We start from the raw sequence: 24859 nt of genomic DNA, 5'->3' as shown, positions 1-24859 counted from the left end.
AGGAATATATTCAGGAATATATTCAGGAAAAAATATTCAGGAATATATTCAGGAAAAATCGCATACGCCCTTTTTAGCCAACCAAGCAAGCTTGCAAAGGAAATCTGCACTACAATGAAGTCTCACTTCCCCCCGGTCAAAAGGGCCATCTGAAAAAAGTGTAAAATCCAGAAAGGCAGGACAGGCCATGGAGAACTGGGAGCCTTGTTATGCTGATGGGCGGGATGTAAATTGCTAACAGACACTCCGGAGAATTGTATGGTGTTTCCTGAAACATCTAAAATACAAAGCAACAGAGCCTAGGGTACTGCCACTTATGGTCCTATAGCTTAGGGAAACTAAAATCAAAAAGACACAGCCACCCCAAAGTTTGGGACGCCTCTGTTTACAAGAACCTCGTTTACAGTACAAGTTCAACATTGCAGAAAGTGAAAAATGGATAAAGAAGTTGTGGTATTTACTTACAAAGCAATATCACTCAGCAAGGAAATCTATGTCATCAGGCCCTTAGCAGCACAATGAGTGGATTCAGGTATGATGATTCTAACTGAAATAAGTCACACAGAAAAAGAAACATCATAAGATATCAGTAATACACGGAATGTAAACTTGGCTACACAGGAACTGAATTACAGAACAGAACAGGGTCTCAAATTTAGAAAACCAACTTATGCTTGCTTAAGGGGAAAGGTGAGTTGGGGTGCTGCATAAAACCAGAGATTGAAATGAGCACAGATAAAGTTCCTTAAGCCAAATATGGAATAGACAAGAGCTACTCCTTGCTCAACGAAATGGACTCAACACCGCATATTAAACGCCTAAGAATGTACCTGACTAGTAAGTATCTTAAAACCTATGGATTGCTATGTCTCCGAAAAAGAATCAAGCATGTGTACAGGGGCATAAACGCAGCAGTGATAGGATTGGAGAGGTTCGTGAGCAAATGAAGACCCTTTGAAGTCATATTGCATGGTACCCATTCCACGGGTTTCAACTACCCAGGTTTAAGGTATTCTTCCTTCAGCTAAAACATGCATGTGGAACCTAGAGTATGATCAACCATGTGATCGGGAGACGTGTTCAAATATGTCTCAGTTTTCGTACCCTGGTACTCGGGTGAAACATTCCAGACGCTTTACTAACACTCTCCCCACTTGGAGAGTCAGTCCCTTTAACCTCCTGTTTGGCCCAGTTTGCAATTTCTGTGGAAGATGAACAGGAATAGCGAGAACCAATGAGAGGCTAGCTGGAGGTGTCTGGATGGGCAAATTTAACTCTTATTTCCCACCAGGAAGAGGAATTAACCAAAGGCTCAGCGTGCCGTGCCAGAACCAGATTAGGGCCTGAAGACATCCTGCGGTGTTGCGGCCACGTCACAAGAAAGCGAGTTGAAGAAAGGAGCTCAGGGACACTGTAATTCACAAACCTGCAGAGTTATAAATGACAGCTATCGTCCAAAAATAGACTGAAGTAAGGCTGCCAAGAGGACTTGAAAGCGGGGCAGAATTGCAGGAAACCGATTTCAGGAGGTAGACTGGAATTGCATTGAAAGCATAGGAAAAGAGGCAGAACGTCCACAATGATGCACTTGGCCAAAAAGGGCGTATGCGTTTTTTCCTGAATATATTCAGGAAAAAACGCATACGCCCTTTTTGGCCAACCAAGCAAACTTGCAAAGGAAATCTGCACTACAATGAAGTCTCACTTCCCCCCGGTCAAAAGGGCCATCTGAAAAAAGTGTAAAATCCAGAAAGGCAGGACAGGCCATGGAGAACTGGGAGCCTTACTATGCTGATGGGCGGGATGTAAATTGCCAACAGACACTCAGGAGAAGTGTATGGTGTTTCCTGAAACATCTAAAAAACAAAGCAACAGAGCCTAGGGCACTTCCACTTATGGTCCTATAGCTTAGGGAAATTAAAATCAAAAAGACACAGCCACCCCAAAGTTTGGGACGCCTCCGTTTACAAGAACCTCGTTTACCGTACAAGTTCAATATCACAGAAAGTGAAAAAGAGATAAAGAACTTGTGGTACTTACGTACAATGCAGTATCACTCAGCAATGAAATCTGTGTCATCAGGCCCTTAGCAGCACAATGAGTGGATTCAGGTATGATGATTCTAACTGAAATAAGTCACACAGAAAAAGAAACTTCATAAGATATCACTAATACACGGAATGTAAACTTGGCTACACAGGAACTGCATTCCAAAACAGAACAGGGTCTCAAATTTAGAAAACCAACTTATGCTTGCTTAAGGGGAAAGGTGAGTTGGGGTGCTGCATAAAACCAGAGATTGAAATGAGCACAGATAAAGTTCCTTAAGCCAAATATGGAATAGACAAGAGCTACTCCTTGCTCAACGAAATGGACTCAACACCGCATATTAAACGCCTAAGAATGTACCTGACTAGTAAGTATCTTAAAACCTATGGATTGCTATGTCTCCGAAAGAGAATCAAGCATGTGTACAGGGGCATAAACGCAGCAGTGATAGGATTGGAGAGGTTTGGTGAGCAAATGAAGACCGTTTGAAGTCATATTGCATGGTACCCATTACACGGGTCTCAACTCTCCAGGTTTAAGGTATTCATCCTTCAGCTAAAATATGCATGTGGAACCCAAATATGATCAACCATGTGAACGGGGGACGTGTTCAAATATGTCTCAGTTTTCCTCCCCTGGTACTCGGGTGCAACATTCCAGACGCTTTACTAACACTCTCCCGACTTGGAGAGTCAGTCCCTTTAAACTCCTGTTTGGCCCAGTTTGCAATTTCTGCGGAAGATGAACAGGAATAGCGAGAACCAATGAGAGGCTAGCTGGAGGTGTCTGGACGGGCAAATTTAACTCTCATTTCCCACCAGGAAGAAGAATTAACCAAAGGCTCAGCATGCAGGTTCGTAACCAGATTAGGGCCTGAAGCCATCCTGCGGTGTTGCGGCCAGGTCACAAGAAAGCGAGTTGAAGAAAGGAGCTCAGGGGCACTGTAATTCACAAACCTGCAGAGTTATAAATGACAGCTATCGTCCAAAAATAGACTGAAGTAAGGCTGCCAAGAGGACTTGAAAGCGGGGCAGAATTGCAGGAAACCGATATCAGGAGGTAGACTGGAATTGCATTGAAAGCATAGGAAAAGAGGCAGAACGTCCACAATGATGCACTTGGCCAAAAAGGGCGTATGCGTTTTTTCCTGAATATATTCAAGAAAAAACGCATACGCCCTTTTTGGCCAACCAAGCAAGCTTGCAAAGGAAATCTGCACTACAATGAAGTCTCACTTCCCCCCGGTCAAAAGGGCCATCTGAAAAAAGTGTAAAATCCAGAAAGGCAACAGGCCATTGAGAACTGGGAGCCTTGTTATGCTGATGGGCGGGATGTAAATTGCCAATAGACACTTGGGAGAAGTGTATGGTGTTTCCTGAAACATCTAAAAAACAAAGCAACAGAGCCTAGGGCACTTCCACTTATGGTCCTATAGCTTAGGGAAATTAAAATCAAAAAGACACAGCCACCCCAAAGTTTGGAACAGCTCTGTTTACAAGAACCTCGTTTACAGTACAAGTTCAACATCGCAGAAAGTGAAAAATGGATAAAGAAGTTGTGGTATTCACTTACAAAGCAATATCACTCAGCAATGAAATCTGTGTCATCAGGCCCTTAGCAGCACAATGAGTGGATTCAGGTATGATGATTCTAACTGAAATAAGTCACACAGAAAAAGAAACATCATAAGATATCAGTAATACACGGAATGTAAACTTGGCTACACAGGAACTGAATTACAGAACAGAACAGGGTCTCAAATTTAGAAAACCAACTTATGCTTGCTTAAGGGTAAAGGTGAGTTGGGGTGCTGCATAAAACCAGAGATTGAAATGAGCACAGATAAAGTTCCTTAAGCCAAATATGGAATAGACAAGAGCTACTCCTTGCTCAACGAAATGGACTCAACACCGCATATTAAACGCCTAAGAATGTACCTGACAAGTAAGTATCTTAAAACCTATGGATTGCTATGTCTCCGAAAGAGAATCAAGCATGTGTACAGGGGCATAAACGCAGCAGTGATAGGATTGGAGAGGTTCGGTGAGCAAATGAAGACCCTTTGAAGTCATATTGCATGGTACCCATTCCACGGGTCTCAACTCTCCAGCTTTAAGGTATTCTTCCTTCAGCTAAAACATGCATGTGGAACCTAGAGTATGATCAACCATGTGATCGGGAGACGTGTTCAAATATGTCTCAGTTTTCGTACCCTGGTACTCGGGTGCAACATTCCAGACGCTTTACTAACACTCTCCCCACTTGGAGAGTCAGTCCCTTTAACCTCCTGTTTGGCCCAGTTTGCAATTTCTGCGGAAGATGAACAGGAATAGCGAGAACCAATGAGAGGCTAGCTGGAGGTGTCTGGACGGGCAAATTTAACTCTCATTTCCCACCGGGAAGAGGAATTAACCAAAGGCTCAGCGTGCCGGGCCGGAACCAGATTAGGGCCTGAAGCTATCCTGCAGTGTTGCGGCCAGGTCACAAGAAAGCCAGTTGAAGAAAGGAGCTCAGGGGCACTGTAATTCACAAACCTGCAGAGTTATAAATGACAGCTATCGTCCAAAAATAGACTGAAGTAAGGCTGCCAAGAGGACTTGAAAGCGGGGCAGAATTGCAGGAAACCGATTTCAGGAGGTAGACTGGAATTGCATTGAAAGCATAGGAAAAGAGGCAGAACGTCCACAATGATGCACTTGGCCAAAAGGGCGTATGCGTTTTTTCCTGAATATATTCAGGAAAAAACGCATACGCCCTTTTTGGCCAACCAAGCAAGCTTGCAAAGGAAATCTGCACTACAATGAAGTCTCACTTCCCCCCGGCCAAAAGGGCCATCTGAAAAAAGTGTAAAATCCAGAAAGGCAGGACAGGCCATGGAGAACTGGGAGCCTTGTTATGCTGATGGGCGGGATGTAAATTGCCAACAACCACTCGGGAGAAGTGTATGGTGTTTCCTGAAACATCTAAAAAACAAAGCAACAGAACCTAGGGCACTTCCACTTATGGTCCTATAGCTTAGGGAAATTAAAATCAAAAAGACACAGCCACCCCAAAGTTTGGAACGGCTCTGTTTACAAGAACCTCGTTTACAGTACAAGTTCAACATCGCAGAAAGTGAAAAATGGATAAAGAAGTTGTGGTATTTACTTACAAAGCAATATCACTCAGCAATGAAATCTGTGTCATCAGGCCCTTAGCAGCACAATGAGTGGATTCAGGTATGATGATTCTAACTGAAATAAGTCACACAGAAAAAGAAACATCATAAGATATCAGTAATACACGGAATGTAAACTTGGCTACACAGGAACTGAATTACAGAACAGAACAGGGTCTCAAATTTAGAAAACCAACTTATGCTTGCTTAAGGGTAAAGGTGAGTTGGGGTGCTGCATAAAACCAGAGATTGAAATGAGCACAGATAAAGTTCCTTAAGCCAAATATGGAATAGACAAGAGCTACTCCTTGCTCAACGAAATGGACTCAACACCGCATATTAAACGCCTAAGAATGTACCTGACTAGTAAGTATCGTAAAACCTATGGATTGCTATGTCTCCAAAAGAGAATCAAGCATGTGTACAGGGGCATAAACGCAGCAGTGATAGGATTGGAGAGGTTCGGTGAGCAAATGAAACCCTTTGAAGTCATATTGCATGGTACCCATTACACGGGTCTCAACTCTCCAGGTTTAAGGTATTCTTCCTTCAGCTAAAACATGCATGTGGAACCCAAGTATGATCAACCATGTGAACGGGAGACGTGTTCAAATATGTCTCAGTTTTCCTCCCCTGGTACTCGGGTGCAACATTCCAGACGCTTTACTAACACTCTCCCCACTTGGAGAGTCAGTGCCTTTAACCTCCTGTTTGGCCCAGTTTGCAATTTCTGCGGAAGATGAACAGGAATAGCGAGACCCAATGAGAGGCTAGCTGGAGGTGTCTGGACGGGCAAATTTAACTCTCATTTCCCACCAGGAAGAGGAAATAACCAAAGGCTCAGCGTGCCGTACCGGAACCAGATTAGGGCATGAAGCCATCCTGCGGTGTTGAGGCCAGCTCAATAGAAAGCGAGTTGAAGAAAGGAGCTCAGGGGCACTGTAATTCACAAACCTGCAGAGTTATAAATGACAGCTATCGTCCAAAAATAGACTGAAGTAAGGCTGCCAAGAGGACTTGAAAGCGGGGCAGAATTGCAGGAAACCGATTTCAGGAGGTAGACTGGAATTGCATTGAAAGCATAGGAAAAGAGGCAGAACGTCCACAATGATGCACTTGGCCAAAAAGGGCGTATGCGTTTTTTCCTGAATATATTCAGGAAAAAACGCATACGCCCTTTTTGGCCAACCAAGCAAGCTTGCAAAGGAAATCTGCACTACAATGAAGTCTCACTTCCCCCCGGTCAAAAGGGCCATCTGAAAAAAGTGTAAAATCCAGAAAGGCAGGACAGGCCATGGAGAACTGGGAGCCTTGTTATGCTGATGGGCGGGATGTAAATTGCCAACAACCACTCGGGAGAAGTGTATGGTGTTTCCTGAAACATCTAAAAAACAAAGCAACAGAGCCTAGGGCACTTCCACTTATGGTCCTATAGCTTAGGGAAATTAAAATCAAAAAGACACAGCCACCACAAAGTTTGGGTCGCCTCCGTTTACAAGAACCTCGTTTACCATACAAGTTCAATATCACAGAAAGTGAAAAATGGATAAAGAACTTGTGGTACTTACGTACAATGCAGTATCACTCAGCAATGAAATCTATGTCATCAGGCCCGTAGCAGCATAATGAGTGGATTCAGGTACGATGATTCTAACTGAAATAAGTCACACAGAAAAAGAAACATCATAAGATATCACTAATACACGGAATGTAAACTTGGCTACACAGGAACTGCATTCCAAAACAGAACAGGGTCTCAAATTTAGAAAACCAACTTATGCTTGCTTAAGGGGAAATGTGAGTTGGGGTGCTGCATAAAACCAGAGATTGAAATGAGCACAGATAAAGTTCCTTAAGCCAAATATGGAATAGACAAGAGCTACTCCTTGCTCAACGAAATGGACTCAACACCCCATATTAAACGCCTAAGAATGTACCTGACTAGTAAGTATTTAAAACGTATGGATTGCTATGTCTCCAAAAGAGAATCAAGCGTGTGTACAGGGGCATAAACGCAGCAGTGATAGGATTGGAGAGGTTCGGTGAGCAAATGAAGACACTTTGAAGTCATATTGCATGGTACCAATTCCACGGGTCTCAACTCTCCAGGTTTAAGGTATTCTTCCTTCAGCTAAAACATGCATGTGGAACCCAAGTATGATCAACCATGTGAACGGGAGACGTGTTCAAATATGTCTCAGTTTTCCTCCCCTGGTACTCGGGTGCAACATCCCACACGCTTTACTAACACTCTCCAGACTTGGAGAGTCAGTCCCTTTAACCTCCTGTTTGGCCCAGTTTGCAATTTCTGCGGAAGATGAACAGGAATAGCGAGAACCAATGAGATACTAGCTGGAGGTGTCTGGACGATCAAATTTAACTCTCATTTCCCACCAGGAAGAGGAATTAACCAAAGGCTCAGCATGCCGGGCCAGAACCAGATTAGGGCCTGAAGCCATCCTGCGGTGTTGCGGCCAGGTCACAAGAAAGCGAGTTGAAGAAAGGAGCTCAGGGGCACTGTAATTCACAAACCTGCAGAGTTATAAATGACAGCTATCGTCCAAAAATAGACTGAAGTAAGGCTGCCAAGAGGACTTGAAAGCGGGGCAGAATTGCAGGAAACCGATTTCAGGAGGTAGACTGGAATTGCATTGAAAGCATAGGAAAAGAGGCAGAACGTCCACAATGATGCACTTGGCCAAAAAGGGCATATGCGTTTTTTCCTGAATATATTCAGGAAAAAACGCACATGCCCTTTTTGGCCAACGGAGCAAGCTTGCAAAGGAAATCTGCACTACAATGAAGTCTCACTTCCCCCCGGTCAAAAGAACCATCTGAAAAAAGTGTAAAATCCAGAAAGGCAGGACAGGCCATGGAGAACTGGGAGCCTTGTTATGCTGATGGGCGGGATGTAAATTGCCAACAACCACTCGGGAGAAGTGTATGGTGTTTCCTGAAACATCTAAAAAACAAAGCAACAGAACCTAGGGCACTTCCACTTATGGTCCTATAGCTTAGGGAAATTAAAATCAAAAAGACACAGCCACCCCAAAGTTTGGAACGGCTCTGTTTACAAGAACCTCGTTTACAGTACAAGTTCAACATCGCAGAAAGTGAAAAATGGATAAAGAAGTTGTGGTATTTACTTACAAAGCAATATCACTCAGCAATGAAATCTGTGTCATCAGGCCCTTAGCAGCACAATGAGTGGATTCAGGTATGATGATTCTAACTGAAGTAAGTCACACAGAAAAAGAAACATCATAAGATATCAGTAATACACGGAATGTAAACTTGGCTACACAGGAACTGAATTACAGAACAGAACAGGGTCTCAAATTTAGAAAACCAACTTATGCTTGCTTAAGGGGAAAGGTGAGTTGGTGTGCTGCATAAAACCAGAGATTGAAATGAGCACAGATAAAGTTCCTTAAGTCAAATATGGAATAGACAAGAGCTACTCCTTGCTCAACGAAATGGACTCAACACCGCATATTAAACGCCTAAGAATGTACCTGACTAGTAAGTATCTTAAAACCTATGGATTGCTATGTCTCCAAAAGAGAATCAAGCATGTGTACAGGGGCATAAACGCAGCAGTGATAGGATTGGAGAGGTTCGGTGAGCAAATGAAGACCCTTTGAAGTCATATTGCATGGTACCCATTACATGGGTCTTAACTCTCCAGGTTTAAGGTATTCTTCCTTCAGCTAAAACATGCATGTGGAACCCAAGTATGATCAACCATGTGAACGGGAGACGTGTTCAAATATGTCTCAGTTTTCCTCCTCTGGTACTCGGGTGCAACATTCCAGACGCTTTACTAACACTCTCCCCACTTGGAGAGTCAGCGCCTTTAAACTCCTGTTTGGCCCAGTTTGCAATTTCTGCGGAAGATGAACAGGAATAGCGAGAACCAATGAGAGACTAGCTGGAGGTGTCTGGACGGGCAAATTTAACTCTCATTTCCCACCAGGAAGAGGAAATAACCAAAGGCTCAGCGTGCCGTACCGGAACCAGATTAGTGTCTGAAGCCATCCTGCGGTGTTGCGGCCAGGTCACAAGAAAGCGAGTTGAAGAAAGGAGCTCAGGGGCACTGTAATTCACAAACCTGCAGAGTTATAAATGACAGCTATCGTCCAAAAATAGACTGAAGTAAGGCTGCCAAGAGGACTTGAAAGCGGGGCAGAATTGCAGGAAACCGATTTCAGGAGGTAGACTGGAATTGCATTGAAAGCATAGGAAAAGAGGCAGAACGTCCACAATGATGCACTTGGCCAAAAAGGGCGTATGCGTTTTTTCCTGAATATATTCAGGAAAAAACGCATACGCCCTTTTTGGCCAACCAAGCAAGCTTGCAGTGGAAATCTGCACTACAATGAAGTTTCACTTCCCCCCGGTCAAAAGGGCCATCTGAAAAAAGTGTAAAATCCAGAAAGGCAGGACAGGCCATGGAGAACTGGGAGCCTTGTTATGCTGATGGGCGGGATGTAAATTGCCAACAACCACTCGGAAGAAGTGTATGGTGTTTCCTGAAACATGTAAAAAACAAAGCAACAGAACCTAGGGCACTTCCACTTATGGTCCTATAGCTTAGGGAAATTAAAATCAAAAAGACACAGCCACCCCAAAGTTTGGAACAGCTCTGTTTACAAGAACCTCGTTTACAGTACAAGTTCAACATCGCAGAAAGTGAAAAATGGATAAAGAAGTTGTGGTATTTACTTACAAAGCAATATCACTCAGCAATGAAATCTGTGTCATCAGGCCCTTAGCAGCACAATGAGTGGATTCAGGTATGATGATTCTAACTGAAGTAAGTCACACAGAAAAAGAAACATCATAAGATATCAGTAATACACGGAATGTAAACTTGGCTACACAGGAACTGAATTACAGAACAGAACAGGGTCTCAAATTTAGAAAACCAACTTATGCTTGCTTAAGGGTAAAGGTGAGTTGGGGTGCTGCATAAAACCAGAGATTGAAATGAGCACAGATAAAGTTCCTTAAGTCAAATATGGAATAGACAAGAGCTACTCCTTGCTCAACGAAATGGACTCAACACCGCATATTAAACGCCTAAGAATGTACCTGACTAGTAAGTATCTTAAAACCTATGGATTGCTATGTCTCCAAAAGAGAATCAAGCATGTGTACAGGGGCATAAACACAGCAGTGATAGGATTGGAGAGGTTCGGTGAGCAAATGAAGACCCTTTGAAGTCATATTGCATGGTTCCCATTAAACGGGGCTTAACTCTCCAGGTTTAAGGTATTCTTCCTCAGCTAAAACATGCATGTGGAACCCAAGTATGATCAACCATGTGAACGGGAGACGTGTTCAAATATGTCTCAGTTTTCCTCCCCTGGTACTCGGGTGCAACATTCCAGACGCTTTACTAACACTCTCCCCACTTGGAGAGTCAGCGCCTTTAACCTCCTGTTTGGCCCAGTTTGCAATTTCTGCGGAAGATGAACAGGAATAGCGAGAACCAATGAGAGACTAGCTGGAGGTGTCTGGTCGGGCAAATTTAACTCTCATTTCCCACCAGGAAGTGGAATTAACCAAAGGCTCAGCATGCCGGGCCGGAACCAGATTAGGGCCTGAAGTCATCCTGCGGTGTTGCGGCCAGCTCAAAAGAAAGCGAGTTGAAGAAAGGAGCTCAGGGGCACTGTAATTCACAAACCTGCAGAGTTATAAATGACAGCTATCGTCCAAAAATAGACTGAAGTAAGACTGCCAAGAGGACTTGAAAGCGGGGCAGAATTGCAGGAAACCGATTTCAGGAGGTAGACTGGAATTGCATTGAAAGCATAGGAAAAGAGGCAGAAGGTCCACAATGATGCACTTGGCCAAAAAGGGCGTATGCGTTTTTTCCTGAATATATTCAGGAAAAAACGCATACGCCCTTTTTGGCCAACCAAGCAAGCTTGCAAAGGAAATCTGCACTACAATGAAGTCTCACTTCCCCCCGGTCAAAAGGGCCATCTGAAAAAAGTGTAAAATCCAGAAAGGCAGGACAGGCCATGGAGAACTGGGAGCCTTGTTATGCTGATGGGCGGGATGTAAATTGGCAACAGACACTCGGGAGAAGTGTATGGTGTTTCCTGAAACATCTAAAAAACAAAGCAACAGAGCCTAGGGCACTTCCACTTATGGTCCTATAGCTTAGGGAAATTAAAATCAAAAAGACACAGCCACCCCAAAGTTTGGAACGGCTCTGTTTACAAGAACCTCGTTTACAGTACAAGTTCAACATCGCAGAAAGTGAAAAATGGATAAAGAACTTGTGGTACTTAGGTACAATGCAGTATCACTCAGCAATGAAATCTATGTCATCAGGCCCGTAGCAGCATAATGAGTGGATTCAGGTACGATGATTCAAACTGAAATAAGTCACACAGAAAAAGAAACATCATAAGATATCACTAATACACGGAATGTAAACTTGGCTACACAGGAACTGCATTCCAAAACAGAACAGGGTCTCAAATTTAGAAAACCAACTTATGCTTGCTTAAGGGGAAAGGTGAGTTGGGGTGCTGCATAAAACCAGAGATTGAAATGAGCACAGATAAAGTTCCTTAAGCCAAATATGGAATAGACAAGAGCTACTCCTTGCTCAACGAAATGGACTCAACACCCCATATTAAACGCCTAAGAATGTACCTGACTAGTAAGTATTTAAAACGTATGGATTGCTATGTCTCCAAAAGAGAATCAAGCGTGTGTACAGGGGCATAAACGCAGCAGTGATAGGATTGGAGAGGTTCGGTGAGCAAATGAAGACACTTTGAAGTCATATTGCATGGTACCAATTCCACGGGTCTCAACTCTCCAGGTTTAAGGTATTCTTCCTTCAGCTAAAACATGCATGTGGAACCCAAGTATGATCAACCATGTGAACGGGAGACGTGTTCAAATATGTCTCAGTTTTCCTCCCCTGGTACTCGGGTGCAACATCCCACACGCTTTACTAACACTCTCCAGACTTGGAGAGTCAGTCCCTTTAACCTCCTGTTTGGCCCAGTTTGCAATTTCTGCGGAAGATGAACAGGAATAGCGAGAACCAATGAGAGACTAGCTGGAGGTGTCTGGACGATCAAATTTAACTCTCATTTCCCACCAGGAAGAGGAATTAACCAAAGGCTCAGCATGCCGGGCCAGAACCAGATTAGGGCCTGAAGCCATCCTGCGGTGTTGCGGCCAGGTCACAAGAAAGCGAGTTGAAGAAAGGAGCTCAGGGGCACTGTAATTCACAAACCTGCAGAGTTATAAATGACAGCTATCGTCCAAAAATAGACTGAAGTAAGGCTGCCAAGAGGACTTGAAAGCGGGGCAGAATTGCAGGAAACCGATTTCAGGAGGTAGACTGGAATTGCATTGAAAGCATAGGAAAAGAGGCAGAACGTCCACAATGATGCACTTGGCCAAAAAGGGCATATGCGTTTTTTCCTGAATATATTCAGGAAAAAACGCACATGCCCTTTTTGGCCAACGGAGCAAGCTTGCAAAGGAAATCTGCACTACAATGAAGTCTCACTTCCCCCCGGTCAAAAGAACCATCTGAAAAAAGTGTAAAATCCAGAAAGGCAGGATAGGCCATGGAGAACTGGGAGCCTTGTTATGCTGATGGGCGGGATGTAAATTGCCAACAACCACTCGGGAGAAGTGTATGGTGTTTCCTGAAACATCTAAAAAACAAAGCAACAGAACCTAGGGCACTTCCACTTATGGTCCTATAGCTTAGGGAAATTAAAATCAAAAAGACACAGCCACCCCAAAGTTTGGAACGGCTCTGTTTACAAGAACCTCGTTTACAGTACAAGTTCAACATCGCAGAAAGTGAAAAATGGATAAAGAAGTTGTGGTATTTACTTACAAAGCAATATCACTCAGCAATGAAATCTGTGTCATCAGGCCCTTAGCAGCACAATGAGTGGATTCAGGTATGATGATTCTAACTGAAGTAAGTCACACAGAAAAAGAAACATCATAAGATATCAGTAATACACGGAATGTAAACTTGGCTACACAGGAACTGAATTACAGAACAGAACAGGGTCTCAAATTTAGAAAACCAACTTATGCTTGCTTAAGGGGAAAGGTGAGTTGGTGTGCTGCATAAAACCAGAGATTGAAATGAGCACAGATAAAGTTCCTTAAGTCAAATATGGAATAGACAAGAGCTACTCCTTGCTCAACGAAATGGACTCAACACCGCATATTAAACGCCTAAGAATGTACCTGACTAGTAAGTATCTTAAAACCTATGGATTGCTATGTCTCCAAAAGAGAATCAAGCATGTGTACAGGGGCATAAACGCAGCAGTGATAGGATTGGAGAGGTTCGGTGAGCAAATGAAGACCCTTTGAAGTCATATTGCATGGTACCCATTACATGGGTCTTAACTCTCCAGGTTTAAGGTATTCTTCCTTCAGCTAAAACATGCATGTGGAACCCAAGTATGATCAACCATGTGAACGGGAGACGTGTTCAAATATGTCTCAGTTTTCCTCCTCTGGTACTCGGGTGCAACATTCCAGACGCTTTACTAACACTCTCCCCACTTGGAGATTCAGCGCCTTTAAACTCCTGTTTGGCCCAGTTTGCAATTTCTGCGGAAGATGAACAGGAATAGCGAGAACCAATGAGAGACTAGCTGGAGGTGTCTGGACGGGCAAATTTAACTCTCATTTCCCACCAGGAAGAGGAAATAACCAAAGGCTCAGCGTGCCGTACCGGAACCAGATTAGTGTCTGAAGCCATCCTGCGGTGTTGCGGCCAGGTCACAAGAAAGCGAGTTGAAGAAAGGAGCTCAGGGGCACTGTAATTCACAAACCTGCAGAGTTATAAATGACAGCTATCGTCCAAAAATAGACTGAAGTAAGGCTGCCAAGAGGACTTGAAAGCGGGGCAGAATTGCAGGAAACCGATTTCAGGAGGTAGACTGGAATTGCATTGAAAGCATAGGAAAAGAGGCAGAACGTCCACAATGATGCACTTGGCCAAAAAGGGCGTATGCGTTTTTTCCTGAATATATTCAGGAAAAAACGCATACGCCCTTTTTGGCCAACCAAGCAAGCTTGCAGTGGAAATCTGCACTACAATGAAGTTTCACTTCCCCCCGGTCAAAAGGGCCATCTGAAAAAAGTGTAAAATCCAGAAAGGCAGGACAGGCCATGGAGAACTGGGAGCCTTGTTATGCTGATGGGCGGGATGTAAATTGCCAACAACCACTCGGAAGAAGTGTATGGTGTTTCCTGAAACATGTAAAAAACAAAGCAACAGAACCTAGGGCACTTCCACTTATGGTCCTATAGCTTAGGGAAATTAAAATCAAAAAGACACAGCCACCCCAAAGTTTGGAACAGCTCTGTTTACAAGAACCTCGTTTACAGTACAAGTTCAACATCGCAGAAAGTGAAAAATGGATAAAGAAGTTGTGGTATTTACTTACAAAGCAATATCACTCAGCAATGAAATCTATGTCATCAGGCCCTTAGCAGCACAATGAGTGGATTCAGGTATGATGATTCTAACTGAAGTAAGTCACACAGAAAAAGAAACATCATAAGATATCAGTAATACACGGAATGTAAACTTGGCTACACAGGAACTGAATTACAGAACAGAACAGGGTCTCAAATTTAGAAAACCAACTTATGCTTGCTTAAGGGTAAAGGTGAGTTGGGGTGCTGCATAAAACCAGAGATTGAAATGAGCACAGATAAAGTTCCTTAAGTCAAATATGGAATAGACAAGAGCTACTCCTTGCTCAACGAAATGGACTCAACACCGCATATTAAACGCCTAAGAATGTACCTGACTAGTAAGTATCTTAAAACCTATGGATTGCTATGTCTCCAAAAGAGAATCAAGCATGTGTACAGGGGCATAAACACAGCAGTGATAGGATTGGAGAGGTTCGGTGAGCAAATGAAGACCCTTTGAAGTCATATTGCATGGTTCCCATTAAACGGGGCTTAACTCTCCAGGTTTAAGGTATTCTTCCTCAGCTAAAACATGCATGTGGAACCCAAGTATGATCAACCATGTGAACGGGAGACGTGTTCAAATATGTCTCAGTTTTCCTCCCCTGGTACTCGGGTGCAACATTCCAGACGCTTTACTAACACTCTCCCCACTTGGAGAGTCAGCGCCTTTAACCTCCTGTTTGGCCCAGTTTGCAATTTCTGCGGAAGATGAACAGGAATAGCGAGAACCAATGAGAGACTAGCTGGAGGTGTCTGGACGGGCAAATTTAACTCTCATTTCCCACCAGGAAGTGGAATTAACCAAAGGCTCAGCATGCCGGGCCGGAACCAGATTAGGGCCTGAAGTCATCCTGCGGTGTTGCGGCCAGCTCAAAAGAAAGCGAGTTGAAGAAAGGAGCTCAGGGGCACTGTAATTCACAAACCTGCAGAGTTATAAATGACAGCTATCGTCCAAAAATAGACTGAAGTAAGGCTGCCAAGAGGACTTGAAAGCGGGGCAGAATTGCAGGAAACCGATTTCAGGAGGTAGACTGGAATTGCATTGAAAGCATAGGAAAAGAGGCAGAAGGTCCACAATGATGCACTTGGCCAAAAAGGGCGTATGCGTTTTTTCCTGAATATATTCAGGAAAAAACGCATACGCCCTTTTTGGCCAACCAAGCAAGCTTGCAAAGGAAATCTGCACTACAATGAAGTCTCACTTCCCCCCGGTCAAAAGGGCCATCTGAAAAAAGTGTAAAATCCAGAAAGGCAGGACAGGCCATGGAGAACTGGGAGCCTTGTTATGCTGATGGGCGGGATGTAAATTGGCAACAGACACTCGGGAGAAGTGTATGGTGTTTCCTGAAACATCTAAAAAACAAAGCAACAGAGCCTAGGGCACTTCCACTTATGGTCCTATAGCTTAGGGAAATTAAAATCAAAAAGACACAGCCACCCCAAAGTTTGGAACGGCTCTGTTTACAAGAACCTCGTTTACAGTACAAGTTCAACATCGCAGAAAGTGAAAAATGGATAAAGAACTTGTGGTACTTAGGTACAATGCAGTATCACTCAGCAATGAAATCTATGTCATCAGGCCCGTAGCAGCATAATGAGTAGATTCAGGTACGATGATTCTAACTGAAATAAGTCACACAGAAAAAGAAACATCATAAGATATCACTAATACACGGAATGTAAACTTGGCTACACAGGAACTGAATTCCAAAACAGAACAGTTTCTCAAATTTAGAAACCCAGCTTATGCTTGCTTAAGGGGAAAGGTGAGTTGGGTTGCTGCATAAAACCAGAGATTGAAATGAGCACAGATAAAGTTCCTTAAGCCAAATATGGAATAGACAAGAGCTACTCCTTGCTCAACGAAATGGACTCAACACCGCATATTAAACGCCTAAGAATGTACCTGACTAGTAAATATCTTAAAAGCTATGGATTGCTATGTCTCCGAAAGAGAATCAAGCATGTGTACAGGGACATAAACGCAGCAGTGATAGGATTGGAGAGGTTCGGTGAGCAAATGAAGACCCTTTGAAGTCATATTGCATGGTACCCATTCCACGGGTTTCAACTACCCAGGTTTTAGGTATTCTTCCTTCAGCTAAAACATGCATGTGGAACCCAGAGTATGATCAACCATGTGATCGGGAGACGTGTTCAAATATGTCTCAGTTTTCCTCCCCTGGTACTCGGGTGCAACATTCCAGACGCTTTACTAACACTCTCCCCACTTGGAGAGTCAGCGCCTTTAACCTCCTGTTTGGCACAGTTTGCAATTTCTGCGGAAGATGAACAGGAATAGCGAGAACCAATGAGAGGCTAGCTGGAGGTGTCTGGACGGGCAAATTTAACTCTCATTTCCCAACAGGAAGAGGAAATAACCAAAGGCTCAGCGTGCCGTTCCAGAACCAGATTAGGGCCTGAAGCCACCCTGCGGTGTTGCGGCCATCTCAAAAGAAACCGAGTTGAAGAAAGGAGCTCAGGGGCACTGTAATTCACAAACCTGCAGAGTTATAAATGACAGCTATCGTCCAAAAATAGACTGAAGTAAGGCTGCCAAGAGGACTTGAAAGCGGGGCAGAATTGCAGGAAACCGATTTCAGGAGGTAGACTGGAATTGCATTGAAAGCATAGGAAAAGAGGCAGAACGTCCACAATGATGCACTTGGCCAAAAAGGGCGTATGCGTTTTTTCCTGAATATATTCAGGAAAAAACGCATACGCCCTTTTTGGCCAACCAAGCAAGCTTGCAAAGGAAATCTGCACTACAATGAAGTCTCACTTCCCCCCGGCCAAAAGGGCCATCTGAAAAAAGTGTAAAATCCAGAAAGGCAGGACAGGCCATGGAGAACTGGGAGCCTTGTTATGCTGATGGGCGGGATGTAAATTGCCAACAACCACTCGGGAGAAGTGTATGGTGTTTCCTGAAACATCTAAAAAACAAAGCAACAGAACCTAGGGCACTTCCACTTATGGTCCTATAGCTTAGGGAAATTAAAATCAAAAAGACACAGCCACCCCAAAGTTTGGAACGGCTCTGTTTACAAGAACCTCGTTTACAGTACAAGTTCAACATCGCAGAAAGTGAAAAATGGATAAAGAAGTTGTGGTATTTACTTACAAAGCAATATCACTCAGCAATGAAATCTGTGTCATCAGGCCCTTAGCAGCACAATGAGTGGATTCAGGTATGATGATTCTAACTGAAATAAGTCACACAGAAAAAGAAACATCATAAGATATCAGTAATACACGGAATGTAAACTTGGCTACACAGGAACTGAATTACAGAACAGAACAGGGTCTCAAATTTAGAAAACCAACTTATGCTTGCTTAAGGGTAAAGGTGAGTTGGGGTGCTGCATAAAACCAGAGATTGAAATGAGCACAGATAAAGTTCCTTAAGCCAAATATGGAATAGACAAGAGCTACTCCTTGCTCAACGAAATGGACTCAACACCGCATATTAAACGCCTAAGAATGTACCTGACTAGTAAGTATCTTAAAACCTATGGATTGCTAAGTCTCCGAAAGAGAATCAAGCATGTGTACAGGGGCATAAACGCAGCAGTGATAGGATTGGAGAGGTTCGGTGAGCAAATGAAGACCCTTTGAAGTCATATTGCATGGTACCCATTCCACGGGTCTTAACTCTCCAGGTTTAAGGTATTCTTCCTTCAGCTAAAACATGCATGTGGAACCCAAGTATGATTAACCATGTGAACGGGAGACGTGTTCAAATATGTCTCAGTTTTCCTCCCCTGGTACTCGGGTGCAACATTCCAGACGCTTTACTAACACTCTCCCCACTTGAAGAGTCAGCGCCTTTAACCTCCTGTTTGGCCCAGTTTGCAATTTCTGCGCAAGATGAACAGGAATAGGGAGAACCAATGAGAGACTAGCTGGAGGTGTCTGGACGGGCAAATTTAACTCTCGTTTCCCACCAGGAAGAGGAAATAACCAAAGGCTCAGCGTGCCGTGCCGGAAGCAGATTAGGGCCTGAAGGCATCCTGCGGTGTTGCGGCCAGCTCACAAGAAAGCGAGTTGAAGAAAGGAGCTCAGGGGCACTGTAATTCACAAACCTGCAGAGTTATAAATGACAGCTATCGTCCAAAAATAGACTGAAGTAAGGCTGCCAAGAGGACTTGAAAGTGGGGCAGAATTGCAGGAAACCGATTTCAGGAGGTAGACTGGAATTGCATTGAAAGCATAGGAAAAGAGGCAGAACGTCCACAATGATGCACTTGGCCAAAAAGGGCGTATGCGTTTTTTCCTGAATATATTCAGGAAAAAACGCATACGCCCTTTTTGGCCAACCAAGCAAGCTTGCAAAGGAAATCTGCACTACAATGAAGTCTCACTTCCCCCCGGTCAAAAGGGCCATCTGAAAAAAGTGTAAAATCCAGAAAGGCAGGACAGGCCATGGAGAACTGGGAGCCTTGTTATGCTGATGGGCGGGATGTAAATTGCCAACAGACACTCGGGAGAAGTGTATGGTGTTTCCTGAAACATCTAAAAAACAAAGCAACAGAGCCTAGGGCACTGCCACTTATGGTCCTATAGATTAGGGAAATTAAAATCAAAAAGACACAGCCACCCCAAAGTTTGGAACGGCTCTGTTTACAAGAACCTCGTTTACAGTACAAGTTCAACATCGCAGAAAGTGAAAAATGGATAAAGAAGTTGTGGTATTTACTTACAAAGCAATATCACTCAGCAATGAAATCTGTGTCATCAGGCCCTTAGCAGCACAATGAGTGGATTCAGGTATGATGATTCTAACTGAAATAAGTCACACAGAAAAAGAAACATCATAAGATATCAGTAATACACGGAATGTAAACTTGGCTACACAGGAACTGAATTACAGAACAGAACAGGGTCTCAAATTTAGAAAACCAACTTATGCTTGCTTAAGGGTAAAGGTGAGTTGGGGTGCTGCATAAAACCAGAGATTGAAATGAGCACAGATAAAGTTCCTTAAGCCAAATATGGAATAGACAAGAGCTACTCCTTGCTCAACGAAATGGACTCAACACCGCATATTAAACGCCTAAGAATGTACCTGACTAGTAAGTATCTTAAAACCTATGGATTGCTAAGTCTCCGAAAGAGAATCAAGCATGTGTACAGGGGCATAAACGCAGCAGTGATAGGATTGGAGAGGTTCGGTGAGCAAATGAAGACCCTTTGAAGTCATATTGCATGGTACCCATTACACGGGTCTCAACTCTCCAGGTTTAAGGTATTCTTCCTCAGCTAAAACATGCATGTGGAACCCAAGTATGATCAACCATGTGAACGGGAGACGTGTTCAAATATGTCTCAGTTTTCCTCCCCTGGTACTCGGGTGCAACATTCCAGACGCTTTACTAACACTCTCCCCACTTGGAGAGTCAGCGCCTTTAACCTCCTGTTTGGCCCAGTTTGCAATTTCTGCGGAAGATGAACAGGAATAGCGAGAACCAATGAGAGACTAGCTGGAGGTGTCTGGACGGGCAAATTTAACTCTCATTTCCCACCAGGAAGTGGAATTAACCAAAGGCTCAGCATGCCGGGCCGGAACCAGATTAGGGCCTGAAGTCATCCTGCGGTGTTGCGGCCAGCTCAAAAGAAAGCGAGTTGAAGAAAGGAGCTCAGGGGCACTGTAATTCACAAACCTGCAGAGTTATAAATGACAGCTATCGTCCAAAAATAGACTGAAGTAAGGCTGCCAAGAGGACTTGAAAGCGGGGCAGAATTGCAGGAAACCGATTTCAGGAGGTAGACTGGAATTGCATTGAAAGCATAGGAAAAGAGGCAGAAGGTCCACAATGATGCACTTGGCCAAAAAGGGCGTATGCGTTTTTTCCTGAATATATTCAGGAAAAAACGCATACGCCCTTTTTGGCCAACCAAGCAAGCTTGCAAAGGAAATCTGCACTACAATGAAGTCTCACTTCCCCCCGGTCAAAAGGGCCATCTGAAAAAAGTGTAAAATCCAGAAAGGCAGGACAGGCCATGGAGAACTGGGAGCCTTGTTATGCTGATGGGCGGGATGTAAATTGGCAACAGACACTCGGGAGAAGTGTATGGTGTTTCCTGAAACATCTAAAAAACAAAGCAACAGAGCCTAGGGCACTTCCACTTATGGTCCTATAGCTTAGGGAAATTAAAATCAAAAAGACACAGCCACCCCAAAGTTTGGAACGGCTCTGTTTACAAGAACCTCGTTTACAGTACAAGTTCAACATCGCAGAAAGTGAAAAATGGATAAAGAACTTGTGGTACTTAGGTACAATGCAGTATCACTCAGCAATGAAATCTATGTCATCAGGCCCGTAGCAGCATAATGAGTAGATTCAGGTACGATGATTCTAACTGAAATAAGTCACACAGAAAAAGAAACATCATAAGATATCACTAATACACGGAATGTAAACTTGGCTACACAGGAACTGAATTCCAAAACAGAACAGTTTCTCAAATTTAGAAACCCAGCTTATGCTTGCTTAAGGGGAAAGGTGAGTTGGGTTGCTGCATAAAACCAGAGATTGAAATGAGCACAGATAAAGTTCCTTAAGCCAAATATGGAATAGACAAGAGCTACTCCTTGCTCAACGAAATGGACTCAACACCGCATATTAAACGCCTAAGAATGTACCTGACTAGTAAATATCTTAAAAGCTATGGATTGCTATGTCTCCGAAAGAGAATCAAGCATGTGTACAGGGACATAAACGCAGCAGTGATAGGATTGGAGAGGTTCGGTGAGCAAATGAAGACCCTTTGAAGTCATATTGCATGGTACCCATTCCACGGGTTTCAACTACCCAGGTTTTAGGTATTCTTCCTTCAGCTAAAACATGCATGTGGAACCCAGAGTATGATCAACCATGTGATCGGGAGACGTGTTCAAATATGTCTCAGTTTTCCTCCCCTGGTACTCGGGTGCAACATTCCAGACGCTTTACTAACACTCTCCCCACTTGGAGAGTCAGCGCCTTTAACCTCCTGTTTGGCACAGTTTGCAATTTCTGCGGAAGATGAACAGGAATAGCGAGAACCAATGAGAGGCTAGCTGGAGGTGTCTCGACGGGCAAATTTAACTCTCATTTCCCAACAGGAAGAGGAAATAACCAAAGGCTCAGCGTGCCGTTCCAGAACCAGATTAGGGCCTGAAGCCACCCTGCGGTGTTGCGGCCATCTCAAAAGAAACCGAGTTGAAGAAAGGAGCTCAGGGGCACTGTAATTCACAAACCTGCAGAGTTATAAATGACAGCTATCGTCCAAAAATAGACTGAAGTAAGGCTGCCAAGAGGACTTGAAAGCGGGGCAGAATTGCAGGAAACCGATTTCAGGAGGTAGACTGGAATTGCATTGAAAGCATAGGAAAAGAGGCAGAACGTCCACAATGATGCACTTGGCCAAAAAGGGCGTATGCGTTTTTTCCTGAATATATTCAGGAAAAAACGCATACGCCCTTTTTGGCCAACCAAGCAAGCTTGCAAAGGAAATCTGCACTACAATGAAGTCTCACTTCCCCCCGGCCAAAAGGGCCATCTGAAAAAAGTGTAAAATCCAGAAAGGCAGGACAGGCCATGGAGAACTGGGAGCCTTGTTATGCTGATGGGCGGGATGTAAATTGCCAACAACCACTCGGGAGAAGTGTATGGTGTTTCCTGAAACATCTAAAAAACAAAGCAACAGAACCTAGGGCACTTCCACTTATGGTCCTATAGCTTAGGGAAATTAAAATCAAAAAGACACAGCCACCCCAAAGTTTGGAACGGCTCTGTTTACAAGAACCTCGTTTACAGTACAAGTTCAACATCGCAGAAAGTGAAAAATGGATAAAGAAGTTGTGGTATTTACTTACAAAGCAATATCACTCAGCAATGAAATCTGTGTCATCAGGCCCTTAGCAGCACAATGAGTGGATTCAGGTATGATGATTCTAACTGAAATAAGTCACACAGAAAAAGAAACATCATAAGATATCAGTAATACACGGAATGTAAACTTGGCTACACAGGAACTGAATTACAGAACAGAACAGGGTCTCAAATTTAGAAAACCAACTTATGCTTGCTTAAGGGTAAAGGTGAGTTGGGGTGCTGCATAAAACCAGAGATTGAAATGAGCACAGATAAAGTTCCTTAAGCCAAATATGGAATAGACAAGAGCTACTCCTTGCTCAACGAAATGGACTCAACACCGCATATTAAACGCCTAAGAATGTACCTGACTAGTAAGTATCTTAAAACCTATGGATTGCTAAGTCTCCGAAAGAGAATCAAGCATGTGTACAGGGGCATAAACGCAGCAGTGATAGGATTGGAGAGGTTCGGTGAGCAAATGAAGACCCTTTGAAGTCATATTGCATGGTACCCATTCCACGGGTCTTAACTCTCCAGGTTTAAGGTATTCTTCCTTCAGCTAAAACATGCATGTGGAACCCAAGTATGATTAACCATGTGAACGGGAGACGTGTTCAAATATGTCTCAGTTTTCCTCCCCTGGTACTCGGGTGCAACATTCCAGACGCTTTACTAACACTCTCCCCACTTGAAGAGTCAGCGCCTTTAACCTCCTGTTTGGCCCAGTTTGCAATTTCTGCGCAAGATGAACAGGAATAGGGAGAACCAATGAGAGACTAGCTGGAGGTGTCTGGACGGGCAAATTTAACTCTCATTTCCCACCAGGAAGAGGAAATAACCAAAGGCTCAGCGTGCCGTGCCGGAAGCAGATTAGGGCCTGAAGGCATCCTGCGGTGTTGCGGCCAGCTCACAAGAAAGCGAGTTGAAGAAAGGAGCTCAGGGGCACTGTAATTCACAAACCTGCAGAGTTATAAATGACAGCTATCGTCCAAAAATAGACTGAAGTAAGGCTGCCAAGAGGACTTGAAAGTGGGGCAGAATTGCAGGAAACCGATTTCAGGAGGTAGACTGGAATTGCATTGAAAGCATAGGAAAAGAGGCAGAACGTCCACAATGATGCACTTGGCCAAAAAGGGCGTATGCGTTTTTTCCTGAATATATTCAGGAAAAAACGCATACGCCCTTTTTGGCCAACCAAGCAAGCTTGCAAAGGAAATCTGCACTACAATGAAGTCTCACTTCCCCCCGGTCAAAAGGGCCATCTGAAAAAAGTGTAAAATCCAGAAAGGCAGGACAGGCCATGGAGAACTGGGAGCCTTGTTATGCTGATGGGCGGGATGTAAATTGCCAACAGACACTCGGGAGAAGTGTATGGTGTTTCCTGAAACATCTAAAAAACAAAGCAACAGAGCCTAGGGCACTGCCACTTATGGTCCTATAGATTAGGGAAATTAAAATCAAAAAGACACAGCCACCCCAAAGTTTGGAACGGCTCTGTTTACAAGAACCTCGTTTACAGTACAAGTTCAACATCGCAGAAAGTGAAAAATGGATAAAGAAGTTGTGGTATTTACTTACAAAGCAATATCACTCAGCAATGAAATCTGTGTCATCAGGCCCTTAGCAGCACAATGAGTGGATTCAGGTATGATGATTCTAACTGAAATAAGTCACACAGAAAAAGAAACATCATAAGATATCAGTAATACACGGAATGTAAACTTGGCTACACAGGAACTGAATTACAGAACAGAACAGGGTCTCAAATTTAGAAAACCAACTTATGCTTGCTTAAGGGTAAAGGTGAGTTGGGGTGCTGCATAAAACCAGAGATTGAAATGAGCACAGATAAAGTTCCTTAAGCCAAATATGGAATAGACAAGAGCTACTCCTTGCTCAACGAAATGGACTCAACACCGCATATTAAACGCCTAAGAATGTACCTGACTAGTAAGTATCTTAAAACCTATGGATTGCTAAGTCTCCGAAAGAGAATCAAGCATGTGTACAGGGGCATAAACGCAGCAGTGATAGGATTGGAGAGGTTCGGTGAGCAAATGAAGACCCTTTGAAGTCATATTGCATGGTACCCATTCCACGGGTCTTAACTCTCCAGGTTTAAGGTATTCTTCCTTCAGCTAAAACATGCATGTGGAACCCAAGTATGATTAACCATGTGAACGGGAGACGTGTTCAAATATGTCTCAGTTTTCCTCCCCTGGTACTCGGGTGCAACATTCCAGACGCTTTACTAACACTCTCCCCACTTGAAGAGTCAGCGCCTTTAACCTCC

Source organism: Stenella coeruleoalba (genome assembly GCF_951394435.1).
Source record: "Stenella coeruleoalba genome assembly, chromosome: 6".
Taxonomy (NCBI): Eukaryota; Metazoa; Chordata; class Mammalia; order Artiodactyla; family Delphinidae; genus Stenella; species Stenella coeruleoalba.
This window is presented reverse-complemented; position numbering follows the sequence as displayed.